The 26,620-nt window shown below is 38.7% G+C and overlaps 1 pseudogene across 1 annotated transcript in view; it reads left to right on the top strand.

Annotated features, from left to right (window-relative positions):
- LOC306865460 (nuclear receptor-interacting protein 1-like) overlaps positions 1-24,755 on the top strand; it is a 29,415-nt pseudogene extending 4,660 nt beyond the window's left edge. Inside the window, exon 2 of the transcript XR_013786107.1 lies at positions 19,475-24,755. The product of XR_013786107.1 is annotated as a nuclear receptor-interacting protein 1-like (transcript). The remainder of the gene's footprint in view (positions 1-19,474) is intronic.
- The last annotated feature ends 1,865 nt before the right edge of the window (positions 24,756-26,620 follow it).

The raw sequence follows: 26,620 nt of genomic DNA, 5'->3' as shown, positions 1-26,620 counted from the left end.
TAATGTTAACTAATTAATCACTGTTGCAAAGTAAAAAAATAAATAAACATTATATAATTATGAAATATTTATCTATTATATATATTTATATTTATTTGTTGTATTTATATATTTATTTTATACATCAATATTAAAGAAATCATCAATATTATAATAAATACTATAACATTTTAAAATCTTTAAAAGTTTTAATTAATGTTATAATAAATTAGTATTGTGTTAAAATCTATTTTCTAAAATCTAATAAATATTTTATGAGTATATCTTAAATTAATAAAATTCCTTTTGGGGTGTTTTTTTGTTGTTGTTTCTTTTTTCTTTTCTTTTTTTTTTAGCAAATTTATTGAAATGGCCTGAAAGATTCCCAGAAATTAATTGGATTTTCCCAAATCTATCAGCATTTTTGCTGCTGTAGCTGGTACAGCTGGTAGGTTCATGTACTCCCAGCGCACTAGGATCTGCAAAGTTTGCCTTTTTCCACAAAGCCACTGTGGTGCGAGTTGGTATTTTACACCCGGTTATAACCAAATCAATTCTGCCCCAGTGGAGCTTGAGCTGAAGCCAGAATTGAGTATTTGAGTGAGTTAATGCTGGACGCTTGTGTCTGTCCTGAGACTGGATGAGGGCCATGTAGAAGCTGGTTCACCTGTGGCTGCTGACCTGTGGTAGATGTTTACATGTGCTGTCGCTCTGCTTGTGTAAGTACGTTTACATGGCTGATTCGGTCGCAAAGGCCAGACGGCTCAAATAGAGCAGATCTTTTCTTTAAGCCACCTGTCTCTCTGTCCAGGGCTGCCCTTGTCGGTTATATTAAGGTATGGCTTGCCCTAAATACACTTAAACAGGTTTAATAAAGGTCAATGATCAGTTTGACTCAGCCACTTGTTGCCCTTTAGATTTGTTTACATGAATGTGTGTTGATGTTATGTAATTTTGTAGATTTTCATTTTAGCTCATTCATTGCTTACCCATTATAAAGTGTTTATTTGCATTCTAGAGTCATTCTTATGGGCAGCATTTGTCTTTTTAGGTGGTTGTTTGTAATGATGGATCAAAATATCAGGCAGGCCAATATTAAAAGGTGTTTTGTTTTTGTTTGTTTTTTTGTCAAATTTAAGATTGTCTAAAAAGGCAGATAAGGCAACATTTTGTGCAATGCTCAGCAATTTTGCACATACCAAATATGATTACAGTATTTGCTGAGATGTGTCCAGGGTGTTTGAGTTTAAAACTGGCAAAACCATTTGTTTTTGTCAGAGACAAACAACTTTGAGCTTGACTTGTTGTCATTGTGAGCCTGATCGATATCTATTCATATTTATGTGTTTGTGTTGTTTGAAAATGTTCTCACCTTACAGTAATGAGACTTAAGACTTTCACTTCACTGTCAGCACAACACAACTCCAGGTTCCTCCCAGTGAGATGTGGCTAAGTATAAAATTGTAAAAAATAAAATCTTTTAGATTTTTGTAATAATATTTTGTTTTATATATTTTAAAATAGTTTTATGTAGCCTATAATTCTTATTTGTATATTATCATATAACAGTTTGTTATAATTGCATAATTCATATATCATATAATATATTTTATATATTTTATTTTTATATATATACTCTGTATTTTGTATGTGTGTATGTATATATGTATATATATGTATATGTATATATGTACAGTATCTCACAGAAGTGAGTACACCCTCACATTTTTGTAAATATTTTATTACATCTTTTCATGTGATAACACTGAAGAAATGACGCTTTGCTATAATGTAAAGTAGTGAGTGTACAGCTTGTATAACAGTGTAAATTTGCTGTCCCCTCAAAATAACTCAACACACAGCCATTAATGTCTAAACCGCTGGCCACAAAAGTGAGTACACCCCTAAGTGAAAATGTTTAAATTGGGCCCAATTAGCCATTTTCTCTCCCCGGTGTCATGTGACTCGTTAGTGTTACAAGGTCTCAGGTGTGAATGTGGAGCAGGTGTGTTAAATTTGGAGTTATCGCTCTCACTCTCTCATACTGGTCACTGGAAGTTCAACATTGCACCTCATGGCAAAGAAGTCTCTGAGGATCTGAAAAAAAGAATTGATGCTCTACATAAAGATGGCGTAGGCTATAAGAAGATTGCCAAGACCCTGAAACTGAGCTGCAGCACGGTGGCCAAGACCATACAGCGGTTTAACAGGACAGGTCCCACTCAGAACAGGTAAAGGTGATGGACTGGCCAAGCATGTCTCCAGACCTAAACCCTATTGAGCATCTGTGGGGCATTCTCAAATGGAAGGTGGAGGAATGCAAGGTCTGTAACATCCACCAGCTCCGTGATGTCGTCATTGAGGAGTGGAAGAGGACTCCAGTGGCAACCTGTGAAGCTCTGGTGAACTCCATGCCCAAGAGGGTTAAGGCAGTGCTGGAAAATAATGGTGGCCACACAAAATATTGATACTTTGGGCCTAATTTGGACATTTTCACTTAGGGGTGTACTCACTTTTGTGGCCAGCGGTTTAGACATTAGTGTGTGTGTGTATATATATATATATATATATATATATATCTCTTCTTGGGCCCTTCAGCTTTTGAGTTGTTGGCATGTTGTTGTCTTGTTTTCACTGATTAAGTCATTTTATAAAGGTCCTGAATCATAAATTGTGTACGTGACGTGTGTGATTCAGTCGCCGTGTTTAATGAAGGCATGTGCTGCGAGTGTTTCCGCCATCTGATAAGACCCTCTTGCGTCACTGATGCAAGGAGCACGTGCTCTCTGGATACTGAGGTTAATGAACCTACTGTAGACTTTCTCTCTCCTGTGTTAGTGTTTTCTGAGCTGCCTGATCAGACTCTGCAGCAGTCTTCATACACTCTCTTTGAGAGGAAAAAAAGAAAGAAAAGTGGGCCATGGTGACCTATTTTTCTCAGTTCAGGGAGGCCGAGGGTTGCGGTGCTGCAGTCAGTCAGATGGGGTGCAGGGGCTGTCGCCAGACGCAGCCACACAGAAGTGGGTCAACGGCAGGAGCTGTGTCTTGTGAACGGCTTGTCAAAATGTAGGGAAAGCTGCAAATGAAGCACATACGCTCAAAACTGTCCATGGAGGTCTGAGGTTTCTCAGGCTCTTCACACCCATTGCCTCCATAATATATAATTTTATTCATATATACTTATTTTTATTTGAATATTTCTTTTTGTTTGTTTACAAATCTCTTAAATCAAATATTGGCCGAAGACTATATAATTTCAGTTTCACCATTCAGAAGATTTTTTTTTTCATTATGTATGTTTAATTATTTGTCATTATTACTTTTTTTTTTTTTTTTTTTTTTTTTTTTTTATTATTAAAATGTAAATTTATTTGTTAATTTTTTTTAAATATGGTGTCAATATATTTTTTTTCTTCAAATCTCTTAACTCAAATATTGGCTGATAATCGATATGATCCTGATATATTATTTTGTAGCGGTTCTATAGTGAATGGACTTTATGAAACCTTTCAAATCTGTAAAGAAAGATTCAGTCCAGATTCTTATACACTTAATAAAGTGCCTCTCTGAGACCGATCTGAGATCATGAACTGATTCTCGCCCTGGTCTCCTTAAGCGTTTCCTCAAAGTCACTGAATTTACGAGGTGACGTGCACAGCTCGAGTCAAGGTTTCTCTTTTTTCTGTGGCTCAGGGTAATTAAGATGACATCAGTATGGCCACACGGGTGAAAGCCAGGAGTCATGGGAGAATCACTGCATCATTATTACGCTCTCAGACACAGAGCCCAGTGGGCGTGGCCTTTTATGACTGATTGTTGTTTTTGTAGAACGTAAAAGGTCAACGGATCCTTCAGCCTACTGAGAGACAGAGCAGGAGACAGGACTTTGGACACCAAAAAGCGTTTCATTTTGAATAATGACCGTTTATATTGCACAGTTCAATATTTGATTTAGGCAAGCTATTTTCATCTAACATGCACAGGGAGACTTTGACCCGACCCAGAGTTTGAGTATTTGATATTGAGTTGTGTTCACGGGCCACGGCTCTTATCATGAATGCTGTGAGTAATGGAAAGCAGGTCAGCCTGCGCTGGAAGTGTGGGGTGCAACTGTATAACATGGCAATCATAACAACCTCAGTATTAGCTCAGAGTGATAACACATTACTCCAGAAATGACCCTGGTCCTTCAACTTTGTGAGAAATGTTTAACAAAAAAAAAGATTTTGATATGAGCTGCTTTGTTTTGAATGTCTGGTTTTATTGTTTGACAGTGTAAAATTTTGAAAACTTTGAATGTAAACTAATTATCTGTTTTATCCCTGGATGTTATCTTGGCTTCCAAAGTCGGGACCAATTATAACACTGAATTGAATTGACTCAATTTAAATTCTTTGATTAAACATAATTTCATCATAAGTATCTGATATCTAGCTGAAGACAGGTCTTATTAGCTGCTCAATATGTTATTAAAATGACTGAACCAATTTCAATTCATGATAATGCTCATGTCACTTTTGCTTTACTTTCATATTATTTCCTGACAGCTCTAAGAATTTGTACCATATAAAAAGAATATATTCAGTATTATTAAACTATTAATGCATTGATGTTATTGTTAATATTGTGTTCTTATAATAATTATACTGTAAATTAAGAAATTTACAGTATACATTTCTTAGTTATAAATAAAACATTATCAGGAAGAAAAATATTTTTTTCTTAATAATACAAGAAAATACTTTTTCAGTCTTCTTACTTAAAAAAAGTGGTCACTTGACATTTCTTTGTAAATATTTGTGAAATTTACTAGCAATTTCTGTGTTCAAATTAAATGTTTCAAACTGTTTTTTTTTTTTTTTTTTTTTTTTTACTTTTTCAATTGGTAGAATTGCAATTATCTGTTTGTTAATCACTATATTATAATCATTAATCATTATATTAATGTTATCAGTTAAACTCTGTATAAATGAGCATAATTAGTTGCTAATGAGCTCCATTACTTGGATTTAAAAAAACAGTGCAGGATAGAACAAGTATGTAAAGTAGTATTTTTTTTTTTTTTTTTTTAAGATATTTGTTATCGTCAAAGTTGTTTCCTTAGTGTTTTAAAAATGTAAAATTCAGAATTCATACCATTTGTGATCATTTTGCCATTAGTTTGTAAATGGTCTTAAAACGGATTTTAAAAAGCGTTTTCATTAAAATGCTTTTGTGTGAGATGCACATTTTTGACCACAGTTTTTGTTATAAATTTTTCTTTCATTGCCCACCCCTAGTGTCTTTTATCTTGTTGGTCCACTTCTCATCATGTCTACAGCTCTGTTAAACCATGGCATAATCACTGCAACATCTCTTATGACTTACTGCTTCCCTGGTCACTTCCATGGTTTAAGTCTGATCTAATAACCCATGGACTGATACATTGGCATGAATGACCTTTTGGTCTAATTGAGCATATCGTGGTGCGCAGGGATCGTGTCCCAAACAGGGCCAGGTGGGTGTTCCCGTGGTAATCTGACGAATTCCAGCGAAGGTGAGGAGAGCGGTGACGTCTCTGACTCCTGCGTGCTGCCAGAGGAGTCCATGGCAGATGGTTTCCAGCAGGATCACATATGACATGCGATAATGTTACAGTCAGGAAAGGTCAGTCGGCACGGCACTGCAAAGTCTCCCACGAAGGACACGATCCACACATTCCCGGGCGGGTGGGATGCATGCGCGTTGTGTTCCTGTTAGCTGCGAGGCAGGGTTAGTGTTTAAACATGACATTTCTCCCCTCTTCCCCCACCTCGGTGTCAATGTACAGAGGACAGTCCAAATATTTGTTTAAAGTGATGAACCTTGTGCAACCAAGGGCACTGCATTTGCATGATGATAAAAGGCGCTTCATGCTCTCCTGTAACACTTGCAATGAGTCACTTGTCTTTTTGTGGCAATTCTCTTCTTCAGAAAGGCACTGGAGATGCATATTTGTCCAAGACGAGTGAAATGATACATAGCAGCATGCTAGTTTGGTGCAGATCTAACTGGTGAACCAGAAAGCCATGATGTTCACCAGCAAAACATGCATGTTAAGTGAGGACTGGTTTAGCTATTTAAAGGAATATTCTTGGTTCAATTTTATTTTGTGTATATGTGTATGTAATATAATAAATGTGTATATACTATACTATATTATAGTATTATTTCTATTATAGTATTTATTAATCTTTTGAATTAGCTTCAATTTTATTCTTTAAATTTTTAAAGTTTTAGTCATGTTTTTGTCACTTTTGTTATTTTTTTTATATTTCTAATTGCATTTATTATTATTTTTATCTTCAACTTACAGTAAGCTTATTTCAGTTAGTTGCAAAGCCAATATTTCTAAATTTAATTTGTTTTCATCTAAGATTTGTATTTTATTTTTTATTATTTTTAATATTTCTATTTAGTTTTAATGTATTTTTATCTCAGTTTTAGTAATAATAGTGCTTCAACTTTTACAGTGAGCTTATTTTATTTCAGTTTCAATATTTCTATTTTTGATTTAAGTTTTTATCTAATGTTTATATTTTATTTCAGTTAACGGAAACATTTTTAATAACTTTATTTAAAAATAACAATACAATCCTTTCCTTAAATAAAAGAGGCAAAAATTTAGGCTATAGTGATACACTTGCAACGAAAGTGAAAGGTGTCAATGTATAAAGATACAGTGAGTATAAAATAATATAATATAGCCAAAATACATGGGCAGTATGAATGTTAGCATGCATTTATGTTCATTATATTAAATTTTTTAACTTTGTTGCCATGAGAACATATTTCCTAAAATGACCATAAAAGTGATAAGACCAACTTCATCGCTCAAATAATATGTAATTTCAATAGAAGAATTGATATAGGCTAAGTGTTTTAAAACATAATTCTGCTTTTTAATCCTCCAGAAGTTAGGCCCTGTGCGCTTCCATTGTAAGTGCCTCACTGTAGCCTCCCTTTTCTTCAAATAAAACAAGGGACGAGTCAAAAATTTTTTTTTGTGATAGTCAGCCTTTTGGGGATAACGGCATGCCTGGACACATTTATTTTTTCTTACAAAGACACTCATGCAGAACACAAGATAAGAAAAACCAAAACCAGCTCATACTGCTATTCACTGAGATGGATGTTGTCTCAGAGTTGGGAACGTCATGTAGTGCTTCTGCAAAAAAAAACCTTTGTATTCCAAGTCGGCCTGGCTAGTGTCTCAGATGCCATGGAGTGTCATCTAATCCCCTGAAACGGAGACAAACAATCTGTAGATGAAGGTTAAAAATACACCAGTGAGACATTTTGAAATTCCGCCTCTGTCTGAGTTCAGTGTTAAGGTTAAAGATCCAGCATTCAGATAAGACTCCCCCGCTGGGGAGGAGATAACCGGCACGCAGATTGAAAAGAGCGAGAGACGTTTGGGGTGGGAGGGGGGTTGGGGTTGAGATGTCTATCTGGCAGTGTGAAGGTTTTTGTCTTGCAGATCCAGTTCAAGGACGCCTGCAGGCAAGGCAGCCCTGACTGTGCCAGCGATGCATCTCAAGGTCACATGCGCTCACCCTGTGACTGTCTGCAACAACAGGAAGAGGGGGGAGCGGGGGGAATTGGGGGCACTGTAAAATCCTTAATTTACCCCCACCCTACCCCGGTTAACCCCTCAATGTCTTCCTGCGACCACGGATATTGTGGCTGCGTTGAGGCGCCAGTCAAGGGCTGTCTTCGATTATCCTTCGCTTTGAAACGACTCTGTAGTGCCACATATTCCGGTGCAGCCAGGAAAGAGGGTGTGTGCGGTTTGAAAATGGGGCTGAAATGGAATGAGAGAGGTTTTAATGTAACTTAGCCATTCAAACGGGCATGCTAACCGCTTCCTCTTGTGCTTTTAACTCGTGCATCCGTTTTTATCTGCGGCAATTAACAGTTAAACCTCTGTTAAGTCTGCAGGCTCACTGCCCTAGTGCCCTATGGTCAAATATAAGCTTGGTGTAAAATTCCCCTGTTTCACGTCACGCGCCTGTTGTTTGTTTTTGCAGCATCTTACTAGTCTTGAGAGAGCAAGTTTTTAATATGTAGGACAAAAAAATCTAACTTTATTGAGGGCCAAAAGTCAATGTTGCATAATATTCAATTATATTACATTAAAATTGCGTTCAATGGCATCCCCCCCCCCCCCCCCCCCCCTCTCATCTTGTTCATATGGCATGGCTCGAATCAGAGGTCATCCCAGGCTCTGGTTGGCCATCACTGATTTAAAGAATTTGTTCATGACTTCCATTCTTCTGGAGAACAGAAATTTGAGGAATATCCAGGCGACTTTTTTCAGTTTAATGGAAGTGAATAAGAACTAGAGGTTATCGAGCTTTAATATGCAACATGCAAAAAAAAAAAAGAGATTTAAAAAAATACATATATTATGATTAAATAATAAACAAACAAACAAACGCAAAAGTGGTTCATTTGACTTGTGCATTGTATTTTAGGTGTTCTAAAGCAATCAATTGCTTTGTGTGAAAATCAGACAAAATACAAGTTGAAAGACTTGACATCCTCTGTCCTTTCTTGGGAATAGAAGTAGCATTTTCTGATTCATGAGTGAATCATTCTTTGAGCTGTATCTCTTCAATGAATCATTTGATCCAATTCACAGAAGTGCTATGAATGAATCACAAATGGGACTGTTTGGATTCTCAAGTTCAACTAATTGGCTCAATAATCCAGTCACAGAGGTTAACAGCCTACTTGGTGAGTACATAGTCAATGAATACCATCTTAAATTTTGGACTGTTCATTACATGAACCAATTGTGTGTCTTCAGAGCACTTAGATTATAGCATTTGTAAAAATGTACGAGTTACTTATATGATGCTGTTTTGTCCTTTTTAAAGTTTGAAAGCTTCCCTGTTTTTTGATCAGTATATCCTTTCAAATTTCCCAATTGGTGTTCCACTGAAGAAAGAAAGTCATGTTTTGAACAAGTCAGAGTACAGTTTTTCTTAGCACGCTAACCTCTTAATTTTAGTGTGAACCCAGTTGACCTGATGTTGACTTCGAAAAAGAGCCTATGATAAAGCAGTAGCCATGTGCTTGAGGTATCTGTGCTAATCTAATCTGTCCCTCAGTCGTCCGTTATCACCGTTTTGCGACTTTTCAGTTAAACGGAGAAACCATGGAGACTAAATGATCAATAACTACTGTCACGATTCTGGATTCGCTCTGTCGTAAATCTTCTGCCGGCTGACGTCCAGCTCATTTCATTTCGCAGTTGCAGATTAGTTTCCGTCTTACTCAAAACAGAAGTGTTTTGAGATGATAAATTATACAATCACAACAAATTTGTCAACAATTTCCATGCTCCCTGACACACGGCTGAGACCGAAGTGATCGTCTAGTTTGCATTGAAATGCATTGTCCTAAAAACACACATACCCAAACAGACACGCATAGCACAGGAAGGTCTGTAGCTATGGCGGGGGAAGGGCATAAATCTTTAATATTAACGAGTCTTGCTGTGGCAGGAGACCCAGCAGCTTTGTCCCTCTCTCCTCTCGGCTCGCCTACGCTCCCTCGTCATTTAATTAACAGTAGGGAGATTATGGAGGCCTCAGGCCTGTGAAGATCTGATTTAAACATGGAAATGTTACATTACTGTCGCTTTTTTTGGCAGAAAAAGGTTGGAGAGGAAGTGAAAAGATGATTTGGCCCTCCAGTCTTCCACATTAGCATTAGGTACCACAAACTACCTCACGATTTATGTATTATGATACAAAAGTCATGATTCAATACATCACAGTGCTTAACACATGTGTGGAAGCAAAGCATGTGTTGAAGCGAAACTGTGGTTCAGTTGCATGTTTCGTGTCACTATTTGTCCAGTAAATAAATGCAGAGTTATTGCTTATTTAGACAATCAGCTTCTTCCTTAATTGAGGAAATTATATGAATGTGAAAATAAACATTTATATACGGACTGATTGGAAATCTGGTAAATTTAAACCAGGAAATAAACAGATGATTTTACAAAATTAACAAAAAAAAATAAAATTACAAAACAATTTTTAATGCTTAATGTAACAAAATATATGTATGCATATATGCATGTTTTGTAAAATTTCATATATACACATTGTATTTTATTTTTAGTAATTAAAGAATTTTTTTTTTTAATTAAATAGTTTTGTGCAAAATAGCCTTTAGACTGCTGATTGTCAATATATGATAGCATCTGTTTTGCCTAATTTCAGAGTTTTTTACTGATTTTCACACGTGTGTGTGTGTGTGTGTGCGCATGTTTGTGTATGTGTATATGTATGTATGTGTGTGTGTGTGTGTGTGTGTATATGTATAGGGCTGGGCGATATGGCCAAAATTTATATCAAAACCTATTTCTTAATTTCGGTCAATACGATATAATTCCGATACCAATATGAACTCTGTTTTAAAAAAGCCTCATAAAAACTGCCAAGAATGGCCGCAACCGATGTCTGTACCTACAAACTTATGAAAAATAAATTTACTAAGTCTACGAAACCTCCTCCTATAAAACTATATATTTTATAAAAAAAAAACAACAAAAAACGCACAAATAAATAATGTTCACCTTTTATTTGTATTTAGCCTTCATACAAACAAGAAATGTGACATCATTGTCAAATAAACATCTCCGACTCACCTTATTAATATTAATATCTTTAACTTCAAACTATAGGCTAACATACATGACCGTCAAAAGTTTTTGAACAGTATGATTTTTAATGTTTATTAAAGAATTTTGCTCACCAAGCCTGCATTTATTTGATCCAAAATACAGCAAAAACAGTAACATTTTGAAATATGTTTGCCATTTAAAATAACTGTTTTCTATTTTAAAATATTTTAAAATGTAATTTATTCCTGTGATTTCAAAGCTGAATTTTTAGCATCATTACTCCAGTTCTCATTCTAATATTCTGATATACTGCTCACAAAACATTTATTATAATGTTGAAAACAGCTGAGTAGAATTTTTTTTTTTTCAGGTTTCTTTGAATAGAAAGTTCAGAAAAACAGCATTTATCTGAAATACAAATCTTTTGTAACATTATAAATGTATTTTATCAATTACTTTTGATCAATTTAAAGCATCCTTGCTAAATAAAATTATTAATTTCTATCATTTCTATTCTATTCTATTCAAAGAATACTGAAAAATATGTACTCAACTGTTTTAAATATTGATCATCAGCAAATCAGCATATTAGAGTGATTTCTGAAGGATCATGTGACACTGAAGACTGGAGTAATGATGCTGAAAATTTATCTTTGATCACAGGAATAAGTTATATTTTAAAATATATTCAAACAGAAAACTGTTATTTTAAATAGTAAAAATATTTCAAAATTTTACTGTTTTTGCTCTACTTTGGATCAAATAAATGAGGCTTGGTGAACAGATTAAAAAAAAACAAAAAAAAAACGTTAAAACCTTACTGTTCTACAGTGTAGGCTGATTGTTCTTATAGATTGAAACGAATGTACTTCAGCCAGGATAAAGAGTATGAATAGTGCTCGGAGTTGCTGCAGAAAACAAAACAAGAAAAATTGAGCAACAACAAAAGCATGTTGCTTGAGACGGGCTTATTCTTGAAAATGCAATCTGAATCTCTGCCAGCAGGAGGCGCTGTGAGAGCGGTAGAAATCTAGCGGTTTCCCCGGTAATGGCTGTAATCAAAGCAGCTCCGCTCATGAACGCGACTTTATCAGATCAAATGAAAATGTCATCGAAACTTTTCTGAAGACAGTCTGTTCCCTTCAGAGATGCATTCAAATAAAACACCCGCGACGCGTTTTGATTTTGAAACGTGTAGTGCTCTTGTTTATTCAACAAAGTCAAACATCACAAATAAATCAATGTATGAGAAACACTGGTGATGTTTATCAAAATATCGGAAGTGTGTTTAAAAATCATATCACCGTTATTGAAAAATTATATTGCGATACATATTGATATTGAATTATTTTCCAGCCCTATATATGTATGTGTATAATATATATGTGTGTACATATGTGTGTACGTGTGTGTGTGTGTGTGTATGTATGTGACACATATATATACACACACACACACACACACACACACACACACACATATGTACACACACACATATATTATACACATATACACATACTATGTGTATAATATATGTGTGTGTGTACATGTGTGTACGTGTGTATATATATGTATATATGTATGGATCAGTTCTGTTCACCATGTTGGGTATTTTTGGAGTAGATGTTGGTGTCTGGTGTGGGATGAACAGGGCATGCCGGTAATCAGGTTCCAGTGACCGCAGGCTAGATACCTAGAATCGTCAAACCTCATGTCTTGCCCAGGAACCGAAATGTTTTTCCTGGAACCGAAGCGGTTAATGTTTTGCCGTAATTGGCACCCACAGCTGCTCTCCAGTTCGACAGGGATGAGTTTGGAGCCTTTGCCTTGCATGACAGCTGCCTAATTGGGCATTCTCCCCTTGTGGCAGGTGCTGCCTCCTTCAGCCGGGCTGCTGAAGAATGGCAGAGGATTACAGATGAGGACATGGTGACCCTTTCTTCCTTCCGCTGGTGTGGGGGGACGGTGTGATGTAGTTCAATGCCGTTGGGTTACCAGAAGGAGGAAGTGAGAGGGTGGGGTTCTGCCAGGTGGTGGATGACAGAGTGTCACATGACAGTGTCAGTGTGTCAAGGGCGCAGACATCAGCAGCGCTGCGGCAGCCTCTCTTCTTCTCTTCATTCGTTTTGAGGTTTTCACTCTAGTGTTATAGCTCCTGGCTGTCTTCACACATCAGTTTGGAGAGGATGGCAGCTTCCTGTGTGTTTCTGTACTGCTTCTCTTTCTACTCTCCAGCTGTGTGTAAAACTGCCAAGGTGAGGTTGTGTCCTCTTGTTAGAGGCGATTAATGATACTGGATGTGTAAAAAGTGAATTATTCCTGCTGATGTAAATTGTGCTGTTGGGTTTACTGTCCCGCTGCCCTGTTGACCACAGAGCGGAGGGGACTAACAGCACAGTGGCTAGCTGTGGCCTAGCTGTTAGTTGCATACTCTCACACATTGTGCCCTACGGCTTATGTGGCGATGTGATTTTGAATTCCGCTCAACTAGGGCTGGTCGATAATTCAATAACGATAATTATCACGATATAATTTTCCTCAATAAAACTATATGAAGAGTTCGATAAATGTTCAATGTAATATTTATGTGCCAAAAGCTGAACGAAACAGCGCAACTCATTTGAATCGTGCCACATGGACCATTTATCTGCTCGGATCAAAGTCAGTACCGCGCAGCACGAACTCACTAGAGTAGAATGCATGCCATTTACTCAGTCACGCAAGCACTAAACAGCGCTGTGAGATCCAGTGTGAAGCGCTCGAATTCAGCGATGAACAGAAATGACTCCGTGATTTAAACTAGTTTATAGACAAACAGGAGAAACACTGTGTGCAACGAGACAGTCAGAAGGCATTTCTGCCACAATATCATGGTGCAGTGAATGTATTTGTGATTTAAGCTATAGCATGTGTGCATTTATACAGAATGTTTTTAGACTACTGTTTCTCATACAAATAGGCTAACGTACCTAAAATCCATATAGTTATATTTTTACCATGGTATTGAGGTGCTATATGTGTGGGTTTAATTGTTTATCATGATTTAAATGTATGCTACTATGGGAGATCATAAGCTTAATTAAAAAAAAAAAAAAAACATATAAATCTGAGGTTGGTACAATTTTTACAAATGTTACTGATTTTAAAAATGAACAAAAATTTACCTTTGCATCCTAACTCAAGCTACTATCAAATGTGCATTTCTAAGAGACAAAAAAAGTTTTTTTTTATTATTATTATTAATATTATCAGGCAACCCAAACCTGTTTCTTGATTTGAAACAATATCACTCATTAGAACATGCAGAAACTAAGATTTTTTTTTTAATTTAGATATTTATTTTAAGGGAAATGAGCAAATGGAGCAAAATTCTGGCTTTAAACTTGAAATAAATAAACACTTGACATTTATCGTGATAATCGACTGATATGAAAAAAATTATCGTGCTAATTTTTCTGGGCATATCGCCCAGGCTATGCTCAACACATCAAGTCAACATTTCACATCTTGTGTCTTCTTCTGCCAGTCATTTTCTTTCATCATTTCACTGTCATATCAATAAAAGAGACGTGGCCTAGCAGGTAGTGGATGCTTTGGCATGTTGGATAGTAGTTCTGGTGCGCATGTTAACCACGTTTGAATCTTGGGTCATTTTCTGATTCCACCCTCGTCTGCATGTTGTTTCCTGATAATTTTCCATTGTCCATTAAATTAAAGGTAAATAAAGTGCAAAAGCAGATTAATAATAAAATGTATACAATTATATTAAAAATAATTATATAACATAAAAATAATAGATTTTTTAATGTTTTTGAAAGAAGTATCTTATGCTCACTAAGACTGCATTTATTTGATCAAAAATCCAGTATGAAATATTGTTACAAATTTGAAGAACTGTTTTCTGTTCAAATGGCTCAAATGTTCAAATTATTCCTGTGATGGCAAAGCTGAATTTTCAACAGTCTTAAGTGTCACAAGATCCTTCAGAAATCATTCTAATATACTGATTTGCATGGAAATAGTTCATAATTTTGATTAATGTTGAAAACGGTTGTGCTGCTTAATATATTTTGTGGAATAGAGTTTTTCCTAGATTATTTGAAAGTTCAACAGAATAATTTAATGTGTCCTTGCTGAATAAAAGTATTAAAATATTACATAAAAATAGTACTTTTGAATGGTAGTGTACATTTAATATTACTTGTGTCCATCAGGATTACATAATAATTGTATTCCAAAGGGCCTTTATTTATACCAGCATGTTTTTCCCCACTTTTATTGTTTTGATTGTGGGAAGAGGACAGGAATTGATGACTGGAATAGATTAGGGAAATGCAATGAGCTTGATTTTAATTTGTGTTGATGACAAATAATTGAATTTCTTTATATTTTTTCTGCATAGATGGAGAGTGAGTCTGGGAGGTGGGGTTTAAATATTCATCTCCATCCCTAAATGATGATAAATTGGTTTTCTCCTCTGACATACCTTTCCGCTTGAGTGTTTATATGGGTGACTGCTCATGTGTTTCTTTGGTGTTTACCTCGGGCGCATCTGTACCTGTGTGTGGTGGCTGCAGGTGCGTGTTTGGTTTCTGTTTTGTATAATCTTGGCTGTAAATGTGTCCACGTGCGTGTGTTTGTGTTCAAATGGGGCCGTGCAGCTGTGGTTGTACTCCAGGTTTGACTTTCACCTCGTTTCCCCCATAGCTGTTTTGAAAGTGTCGAGTGGAATGACCATGTAATCTGTACCCACACAGCCTTGAGGGCAGCAGTGATCAGCCCAGCTGTTTTCTCATTCCCTCCAGCCAAGGAAAGAGTTGAAATGTGTGTTTGAGTGAATGTGCGAGAGCGGATTATTTGTGTGTGTGTGTGTGTGTGTGTGTGTGTGTGTGTGCGTGTGTGGAGAGAGAGAGAGAGCGATTCATTAGTATTCTGCTGAGGAGTCCTGCCGGTAGAGCAAATTGATTACCACACTTCACCTGTCTGAGCCTCCTGACATCTGCAGCGAAGACGCCCGTTCTGTCTGTGCTCCCATCGCCTCCGTAACGGAGGGCCGCTCTCATTAGCCGTCATTAAACAAAGCTTCTAGTCGGGACACTGTTGTCTTGTGTAGTTCTAGCAAGTGTGAAGATTGCTGCTATAGTCCTGAGGGCTTTCTTGAAGTGGAGATTTCTAGCAGTTGTTAAAGGTGTTTTCTTGGAGGGGAATGGATCGTTTGTGCATTTGTGTGTGCTTTAAATTGAATCATCCGTCTAGGTGACCTTTTGGACTAAGACTGTTGTAGCATGGGAATTCATATCTGTGCTAAACACTTGTGAAGTGCTGAAGAATGAACCTGAATGCACTACAGTTGCATGCCATTCAGAACAGTATTCCAGCTTGAATTTGAAGTAGAAATTCAATCTGAATTTGAACTAGGACTGAAATCTGAATTTGAACTAGGACTAACATTTGAATTTGAATAGTAGAATTAGAACAAAAATCATTCCAAAAAAACTCAATCGAAATGGAAGAACACATAATTTCCTTCATTTCATGCCATTAGCTGTTACATTTCTTTGAATTGCAATTCTGTAAATTCCACTTCCTATCATTTGCAATTCAAATTCCAGTTTATCTTGTGGGAATGGCCAATTCAATTTAAAGCTTAGAGGTGTAGCAGGATCGGTGGTGGTGTTGTAGTAGTAGGAGGAGTGAGGAGCAGGGTAAGATCGATTTGGAACTGCCTGTGTTGTGATTTAAGGAGACCGCGTGTGAGTAGATATGGAGGAGTTGGCAAGTGGAGTCAAAGTGTTTTCTGTGAGTAGCAAGAGTGTGTGTGCTCTACAACCCCAGTGATAAGAGTGGAGAGTGAATGAGATGCTGTAATTGTACTCTGGCATTTCGTTAGCAACTTCTGCCAACATTTTTGCCAGCTGGAATGATGTGCCAAGAGAAGGAACCCAGGTGCTTTGTCTTTTCACTGGTTAAGTGCACTTGATTAAGAAAATTATTAGAATCTCTGTTTTGAATGTAATTTCTAGCCGTACACTGAAGTTTATAAATATGAAAGTACTGGAGTTCGTTGTGAGCCGAGCAGCATAATTTAATGAGCTTAATTTTATGATTTCAAAAATTTAGGAAACCGCAAGTTTAATTTGTAGTGTTTACTAACTGGTCATGTTTCTCTTTAATAAGATCACTGTCTAAGGGCATTTTTGTTTTGTTTCTTAGCCAGTTTGTTTGTTCTGATTGACTTGGTTTTAAATTTATAGCAGACTCGTTTTTGCAGAGCTCCATGGGGCTGTTTATTTGGTCTACGTTTTACTTCAAAAGAGCAAAAGTTCACTGTGGACGTTACAGTCGTGTTTGTTGAGGTAGCACGTCGCTCCCCTTATTTAATTTTCTCCAGCCATATTGGATTTACAAACTCTCTCCGGCGTATCTGAGTGAATACCAGGTGCCTACGATAACATTCACATTCACACGGCTCCCTTTCCTTTCAAATTTCTTTAACCTTGGCTTACCTTTTATGCCGGGGAAGCGTCTGCCAGTCTGGTGTCAGATATTAGCGATACGCGCAGCAAGGACTGGGTTGTCACTTTTTATTAACACTGAGCGCTTTGCATGGACTCCAGCTGTTGCGTGCACTGAGACTCAGACACACTTGACCTTGACTCGCAGCACAGTTCCTGCGGCTCACCCTATTTTTAATCATGCATTTGAAATGGTGCAAATGGATTATGGTTCTTATAATGGGGATCATTCATTAACCTTTTTTTTGTTAGGGTACTTTGTGGGATGGGTTGAATTCCAATTAATTTCCTACCCCACATGCGAGGATCGCCAGATTGGCTTTGGATATCAAATCCCTGACATTTGCGTCAAGAAGTCCAGCATTCACTGTTAAGGCCTTTTTTTTTTTTGCCAGCTCCTCAAGGGAAATTGCCTCTCAGCCACTGATGATGGTTTGACCTTCCTGCTCATGGTCTCTGGGTGAGCAAAGAAAGACGCCCTGCCATGATAAAGCTTCCTGTCTGCCGCTGTTTCTTTCACCACTGGCTAGTGAAATCACTTAAAATGCTGTTGGGTGTGAATGTTTGACATTGTCAGAGATAATGGATAATCACTTGCAGTCCGCTGGAGGGAGAGAGACTGAGGGGAAAAGAGAGCGGGGGAGAGAGGAAACATATTTTGTATTTCTTGTGCTAAAGGGTAATGTTTGGGAAAGGCAAATAGAGGGTATGCTGTGAGATCGCACCTTAGACCTGTATTTCCTGTCCCTTGTATGCCTGCTTCCTCTCAAAATAAGGTCTTGGGAAATAAAAGTCTTACTTAGTTTTAATCCTGAAATTGGGGTCCAAATAACATGAGACCCTTCGACTGAATGATTTCAACAAGTAAGTCATATAGGTTTAAAGCAACATGAGGATGAGTAAATGATGACAGAATTTTCATTTTTAGCTGAACTATCCTTTAACGGTTTCCTTTTGTTTTCATGGGCGAGATCTAATCTAGCATAATCCGATTGTAGCCCAGTATTGATTTGACTTTAATGATGTGTTTACTTCATTGTTCTTATGGTCCAGTTTTTCAGCCTCTGTTTATCTTCTTTTTCCACCTGTCCCAAGTTTTAACTTTTATTTGTAGGGTAGCAGCACCTCCTTTGGCGGGAAATTAATCTTAATCTGCCACATTAAGATTAGCGTGAGACGTCAGATGGCCCCGTTCTAACAGGTTGTCCTCTTTGTTGTTAAATTTAGGTCAGTGGCCCAGGCTGATCCTGTAACCGAGACTGAATTAGTTAATGAATTAGTTTTCCTATTTGCTGTCCTTGCAGTCGTAACCTGTTGCACCCGACCTTTGCAACTTAATGCAGTTTGCATCAAATTTAAATGCGTGTGACCTTGTGCTGATTCTCGCAGGATTTTCCTGTCACGTCATCTTGATGATCTTAAGTTACTATGGCACATTCAGGATATTCCATGCTGTCGAATTGCTGTAACAGCATCCCCAGCTCAAGGTTGAGTTTAACTCCTCAGCAAACCGCTGTAACATGTTACCCCATTGCTGAAGGGGCAGGACATGGAGGGTAAGATGTTCTCTGGCAGCTGAGCACTGCTTTAGGGGAGCTAGAATCCTGTATTAATTAACCTTTGTGGTGGTGGCCCTGACAGTGGGAAGTCAGGAGTGTTTATGGAAGTAGTTCTGACAGGGTTCAGACCCGTCGCGCGAGCAGTCAGCGGTGCTGTCATGTCATCTGATGCCGTGGCTCTGTGGAGGAGCGGTCTGACAGGTGTGCCCCTCTACACCTGCCAGCCTTGCTAAGCCACTACTGGCCTGAGCGTGAAAGGTTGCTGACAGACGTTTTTGAATGAGTATTCACTTATTTAATCCTGTTATGCCAGGGAGACTGTAATATCTGAGAAAGAAGAAAAAAACTTACTTTACTGAGTTTAACAATAGTTCTTAATGTTTTTCTGTCATAATGTAACTTGGTATTTGCACACATGTGAAAGAGTATTTTTAAATGTTTCAAGTGAATTTTGGGAAAAGTGAAATGCTCAGCAAGTAATGGACTTAAAAAGACCTTCACACATGAGAACAAACATCCTAAAAAGTTGGGTGTCAGAGCAGTTTGATTGACAGTTGCTGAAGTTCCTATAAAGAGTTTGTCAAACACAAGTTTTATGTTCACTCTGAAGTTTTCTTTTTTTTTTTTGCTTGAATTTAATTAGTTCTTCTGTGATAATTGGTTTTGACAGAGACTTCAAAGAAAGTTACAGTGGTTATTTTGATGATGCTGAGATGTTGATGCCTGTCACTCATGTAGTGTTTTCTTTTCTTGTGCTGTAGGTTCCCGTGTGGCCACTTCTGAGATCAGAAGAGTACACAGGCAACGCTGAGCCTTTGGTTCCTCCCAGAGGGTCTCCCAAATATAGAGCTTATGGTTCATCAGGACAGAGAACCCTCCTCATTCCTTTGGTTGTGCTTACAACATATTTTAAAGCAGTGTGGATTTACTCAATAGGATTTACTCATACACAGCGATGCCAGCTGGGTTTTCGTGCTTGACATTACAAATGCCCACTGGTCTTGTATGTAAAACTCTTTGACTTAAAAGGAACAAAATCCAAAGCACGGTTGGAGTTCTCTGCTCTCATCATTTATGGCACAGATCTTGCTAAGACATTTTCGACATTTTCATTAGTTGTAAAACATCACATCAGGGCATCCTACTGTTGAACATGACTCATGGGGTGGAGTCTGGCCCTGAAACTCACCAGGATTCTGCTGCTTTAACATATCTGGAAGGTTTGCTAATGCATCCGGTCACCACTGGACCTGCTGCCACTGCTACACAGAGGTCAGAACCTGTCCAAAACAATGAAGAGAATGCCAACAGGGTGACTAGGGCGTTTCAGCTCCCTAACCATGGCTCCCCCTCACAAGACAAGGGTAGCCCACCTAGTGCGGCCTCACAGCACCTTAGAAAAGCCAGGCTGCTTCGCTCAGGAGCATGGAGTGAAGATGACAGCCAGAAACAAACAGGCACTGTAGCAGAAGTGAACGGACAGAGAAAGGAGCACTACAAAGGAGGCCTGGATGGCTCTGAGCAGGGGGAGAGCACCTTGCTGGCTTCTCTGCTCCAGTCCTTCAGCTCTCGGCTGCAGAGTGTCGCCTTGTCACAGCACATTTCTCAAAGCCACAAACCCCTCAACAGGAATAGCAGTGAAAGTGTTCCTGCTGATAAGGAAACCTACCAGAGTTACGGCACAGCATCAGGCCGCCTAAAAAGCCTCATGAGGAAAACCAAGCAACAGAACCATAACACCGTGCCTTACTGTCGGCAGAGCAACCAGAACCGAAGCTCCGATTCTCCTCATTCTTCTCAAAGCTCTACCCAGCCCACTAGCTCTGAATCCATGTCCTGCACTGAGCGACTCAAGGCTGTTGCCAACATGGTATGGACTAGGTCCAGTCCGGCCCCTTCACCCAAGCCCAGTGCCGCCTGCAGTCAGCTGGCCTTGTTGCTGTCCAGCGAGGCTCATCTACAGCAGTACTCTAGAGAGCAGGCCATAAAAGCACAATTAACCAGTCGATCAGCCAGTGAGAGGCTAGCAGCCATGGCTACTCAACAAACACAGGATAAGAGGTCTCCCAGCATGGGGCAGCCAACAACTGCCCCAGACATGCTAAGCTCCTTAAATGTTCAAAATGGAACACTCCCCCCACCAGTGGTAAACTCCAGCAAAAAAAGCCCTTCCCTTTCCTCACCCTCCATGAGACCCCCCAAAGAGAGACGGCCCTTCGACAGAAATGGTCGACCGCCACAAAACTGCAGCAGTCTGTTGCTCCTACTTCTGAACAATCACAACTCCCAGCAGCAGCTCACCAGGAACGGACACCTGGAGGATGACTATGGCATCCTCCCGAGCCGGGCCTCCTCCCTGCAGTCTGATAGCGAGTACTCAAGCCAGGATAACAGCCTGACCAAAGACAGCAGTGATACTGAGAGCTTCTCCAGCTGTTCCCCCATCGACCTCTCCATGAAAAGAAGAGCACCTAGCCAAAAATCTGAGGCCTGCTCTTCCTTAACCCCCTCTGTGGATAAGCTCACAGAGTCTCTCATAAACAAGTGGAAGCCGGAACCTTCTGTGCCAAAGGTCCGTGAGGCCACAGATCTGGATACCAGCCCAGACGTGAAATCCCATGATGAGGTCACTCTAATGCAGTTACTGCTGGACCGCAGAAATAACGAGAAGGTAAACAAAAGTTCAGATAATCCTAGTTTGCGGCCTGACGCAATAATTAGCAACTTGACTGCAGCCCCACTTAAACGGATTGGCACACCTGAGGACAGCAGAACATGGAGTCCTCTGGACCGGCAAACAGCTACCTTCAGCTCGATCTCCCCTTCGTACTCCTTTCCCTCACCCCATGCCCAGTCCAGCCCCTTAGATCTGTGTAAATCTAAAGCTCACTCAAGGGAAAAGACGCTGGAGCCTCCTTTCAGTGCCAGCAAGTTACTACAAAACATGGCCCAGAATGGTAAAAACAACTTGTCACCCTCACCCCCTCACAAGCCGACAAGCAGAAGGCAAAGTCCAGAACTTGAGCTTGACAAGCAGAAGGCACTTTTGGACCAACTTGTCGTTCCACACAAGCGGAACAGAGCCTCCATGCTAGATGGAGGTTCCCCTCCTGCTCTCCCAGCTCACAAATGTGAGCGTTTACCCTCTGCATCAACCCAGATAGAAAACCTTCTCGAGAAGCGCACAGTACTGCAGCTTCTGCTGGGAACAACTTCTCAGAAGGAAAGAACCAGTGGGCACAGAGCCTTTGAAATGACTTCAGGGGGGCTGGAGAGTCCTCAGAGGAGCTCTGTCAACCGTGACAGCTCAAACGGACCTTCTCCGCACCTTAAGATCAAAACTGAGCCAGTAGAGGAGAATATTTCATCAGATAGCTCCGATGATGGGCTGAACCATCAGAGACGATTATCACAACACTCACCTATTGCTGATGCACGGGACACAATAAAATCTGAACTATGTCATACAGAAACAGCTGCTAAATTTGGACTTCTCAGCCAGCTTTTGAAACAGCAGAATGCTACCTACCATTCAAACCCACATACCAGGCTCTTCGGGAACTCCGTAAAAGAGGAGCCAGTGAATTTTCAGAGCCCCGTTCCTAAGAAAAGAAAACTGTGCATTGAGCTAGCAGAGCACCTAAGTAATGAACTCTGTCAGCCATCTCAAGATGCCACTAGTGACAATCTGGTGTCTGGGACACCTGAAGTTAATGGTAAAGGGCTGGCAAAACCAAAAGAAGAAGAGTTAGTAGGGAGTCCTAAGAGCAAAATGCCTCTCTCCAGAGAAAGCCAAGGCTTCAATGTTCTTAAGCAACTCCTCCTGTCAGAAAACTGTCTGAAAGAGCTATCCCAACCCAGAGGGACCCCAAGTCCCTTCATCCCTCAGGCAAACTGTGCAGCCAATGGGAACTTAACCCAGTCTTGTTTCCCTCAGGAGTTGTCGAACTTACCGTGGTACCCCTATTCTCTTAATACAAATCCAAAAACAGCACCTGCACCTGTTGATACCACTGGGAGGTCGCTAGTTTGGGCTAAGGGCTCTCCCAAAGCCAGTCCTAAACCTGTTAAAAAAGAACCCGAGGGGTCTCCTGGAGAAACTTTTAGCAGGGAGGAGAGACTCCAGACTCACCCCCTTTAACCAGGTCAGCTCAGACCTGAGATCCGGGATCAGGTGCAGCCTGCCCACTGCGTCATGGGTGCAAAAGTGGAGTCGTGTATTGACTATGAGCACAGGATAAACTCTCCAGTCCACAGACAGACTCACAGCTAGATAGAAGAGATGGAAAATGGTAGATATGAACTGCCAAAGACTGAGAGAAGCTGAAGAACTGTGTGTATGGAGATTTGTCTATAATATCAGAAACTGAATAAATGTAACAATGGGACACGGTAATTCAGTTTAAAACATTGACTTTTTGCCACTGCTTTAAATGATTTCATTTGTCCATTTGGTTTATTAGTTATTTTTATTGATGTCATAAGGTGATTCTCCATGATATAATTATTTTGTATACACATTGGAATGTTTTTTTTTTTGTATGCTAAGCTAACTTCTTTGTCCAGCACAATGTAAAATGTCCACCATGAAAAGCTTTTCCTTTTTCCACAACTAAAACATTTATGAAGAACATCCTATTATGTGTATTATTGATGAATCCAGAAATGTTACTGCTAATTTCACACTATATTTATCTACAGCCAAATCAGGACCCTTTTCATTTTATTGAGGCAAAGAAAATTGTACAGTCTAAGCACAATATTGGATTTGTGGCATTGAAATGTCCAGTTATAAAGTCTATTTTCTTACAGGAGAATTTAAAGGAACGTCAGTGTAATCTATCAGGTATCTTTCTTGTAAAGCTAGCTGAGGTCAAGAGGGTTTTCACATGTGATCGCAAGGCAACAACATTTACTGGAATGTTCTATAATCGTAGCTTAGTCAGATTTACAGTGCTTTATTTTTCATCAGGAATGAAACTATAGCTCTTATGTGGAGATAATGGCATGACGTTTAAAAAAATAAATAACCTGAGTGTCATATTTTTAGCCAATGAAATGCATCTTTTTACAATTTCGTATAATTTGTTGTTTTGTATCTTATCTAAAAATCCTGTATGTAGCATTCACGCATTTACGGTGTCGATTTTGAGAATTGAATATTGAAAGAGATGATATAGTTTGTCCACCAAAGCCATGAGGGGTAATTGCGGTATTTATGGATACTGTTTGAATCAGACGCTCTACTGTGAGAAGGGATTGGAATTCAGTCTGGTTCTTTTGTTTGTTGGTTTTTTAAGTTCACTTTATTTGCATCTTTTCAGTTCAATTTTTTTTTTTTTTTTTTTTTTTCAGAAAAAGGCCCATCACTCAAGTCTTAAATATTATCCAAAAAAAATACAGAATTTATTCCACGTTCTCTGTACTATTCATGTTTTGACAATGATTAGATACATTTATGTAAATATTGTTTTCAAGATGACTATTTTGTATTGTTCAAGATGAAAAAAAAAAGTTTTTAACGTCTTGCATTGTACATAAGAAAATTGTAATAATGTAAATATGGGTACTGGAGGACGACACTTTTCTGCATGTCTATGTTGTGCTAACGATAATCTTTGTTCACATCTACTGCTCTGTCCGAGGCTCTTTGCTGCCTGTAGCATGCACACGCATGGGGAGTCCCTGTGTTATGGGGAAATGTCAAGTCTTAAAATAGATGTTTTTATCATGGAGAGATGGGTACTTAAACCATAGTCGTCTGCAAACGCAGTCCTTGACCTCTTCAAACCTGCGGAAATATGTGCGTATATTTTCCTGAATGGTTTTGTTTGTTCTCAGTAAAAAAGAAAACACTAAATTAAAAAAAAAAACAACAACATTGCTTTAATTTAGAGACACTCTGCAATGTTGTGGCTCTGCATTGTGATTAACTAAAAAAAACTTGTTTTCATATACTCCTGTGTTGACTGGAGCCTTTTGATTTATGTTGTCTTTGGTGTTTATTTGCACTGATAGCGTAATAAAATATTGAAATGCACAGAACTGAATGAAGGTTTGTCATCTGTTGCCTATATTTACATATGCAAAGTTACAGCCCTTTTTAATAAATAACCTTACAATGAGGTCAGAGGTAAAATTTTAACCCTTGACATTTTTCAGTTTTACAGATGAACATGAGTGGACCAGTCGAAAACAAGCTTTTTATTATGATTTTTTTTTTTTTTTTTTTACTGCTCAGATACACAGAGCATCGCAGAGCAAGTGGGTGTGAGAAAGGGGTTAACCAACACTTACCACCTGCATTCATCGTGACAATCATCTCCGTGTAAGTGAGCGCAATATATAAAAAGACTTTCCAAACTGGTATTTGCATGACTGCCAGTTCTCAACAATAGCAGGAAAGAGATGGTAAGGAGGATTTGGAAAACATTGTTTCATAATTATGGGAAAACAGGTAGTTGGCTTCTATTTTGTAAATTGCCTTGGCCAACCATTGTGAGAGAAATGCATTGATCTCAATTTTGCACTTCCTTTCGGGTTACTTAAAACAAATGTCAGAATAAATATTTTGAGCCAAAATTGTCGCATTGCATGCATATGGATTATGACATTTGCCCTTTGTCCTATACATGCATTTGTAAGATTAAAAAAAATCAACAAGTCACAGAATGAATTTAAGTTTTAAATTGCACAATAGAAAACAATAGAACTGTATAATACATGCAAAAATGCAGAAAAGGGAAAATTGTATATTTTGTTACCATTTTTAAATGTGACGGATATGTCAAACTTATTTAGGGGCTGCTGTAAATTGATTTTACATTTCACTGCATGTTTCCACTTCCAGGATCTTTTTGAAGGAGAGGCTTTTGTCTGCCGCCTTTCCCCTTCCTTAATTCTCTAATGAGGTTTCTTTTTTTTCAACTTCACATAACCTTTCCTCCATGTGAACTTCTCCATCCAGAGATGCTTATCATGCTTGAACTGCCAGTAACCCCTGGTTTCCTTTTGGCTTCAAAACAGAGGAGAGCACAAATGCACAAGTCCCACGTCTGAGCCGAGGTCAGCGTTTAAAGCGCACAAACGGCCGTTTGTCTGTCTCACATCCTCTGATATCCTGGACCGTGCCGGTGGACGGGGGGTTTGGAGGCGGCCCAGAAATCTACTTCAAATTTAACTACAGCCCACTACACAAAGGAAATGGTTTGGTCTTCCAGGAAGACAAAGTACTCGGGTCAGCAAGGTTCAGCAGGTTGAGATGGAGGTTTGGAGCCGCTGTGTGCATTTCCTGCGTCGCAGCACGGCCTCTTGGGTCAATGTTTAACCTGAATCCATCAGAATCCACAGCTGCTGGTGGAGAAAACACTCATTCACAGGTGCTTAATTACATCTGCTGCAGCGATTCTCACGGCTTCCTGACAAAATTGGTCTTTGACAAGGAAATAATTGTGTAATGTTAATTTGCCATTCAAGAGACAAGGCTCTGTCTGTCTGTCTGTCTGTGTCTGTCTCATCCAGTTGTTCAATATCTAGTGGTTCAATATGTCTGTCTGTCTGTCTATGTATTGTTCAATTGATCATTTAGTTGTTCAATGTCTATCTGTTTGTCTATCTAACTGTCTATCTATGTATTGTTCGATTGTTAATTTAGTTGTTCAATGCCTGTCTGTCTGTCTGTCTGTCTGTCTGTCTGTCTGTGTATTGATCATTTGTTTTAGTTGTTCAATGTCTGTCTGTCTATCTATCAATTTATCTGTCTATGTATTATTTAATTGTTCATTTAGTTGTTCAATGGCTATCTGTCTGTCTATGTATCTATGTATTGTTTAATTGTTCATTTAGTTGTTCAATATCTATCTATCTGTCTGTCTGTCTATCCATCTATCTGCAACACAACCCGGATT

Source organism: Barbus barbus (assembly GCF_936440315.1).
Source record: "Barbus barbus genome assembly, chromosome: 47".
NCBI classification, from domain to species: domain Eukaryota; kingdom Metazoa; phylum Chordata; class Actinopteri; order Cypriniformes; family Cyprinidae; genus Barbus; species Barbus barbus.
This window is presented reverse-complemented; position numbering and strand designations above follow the sequence as displayed.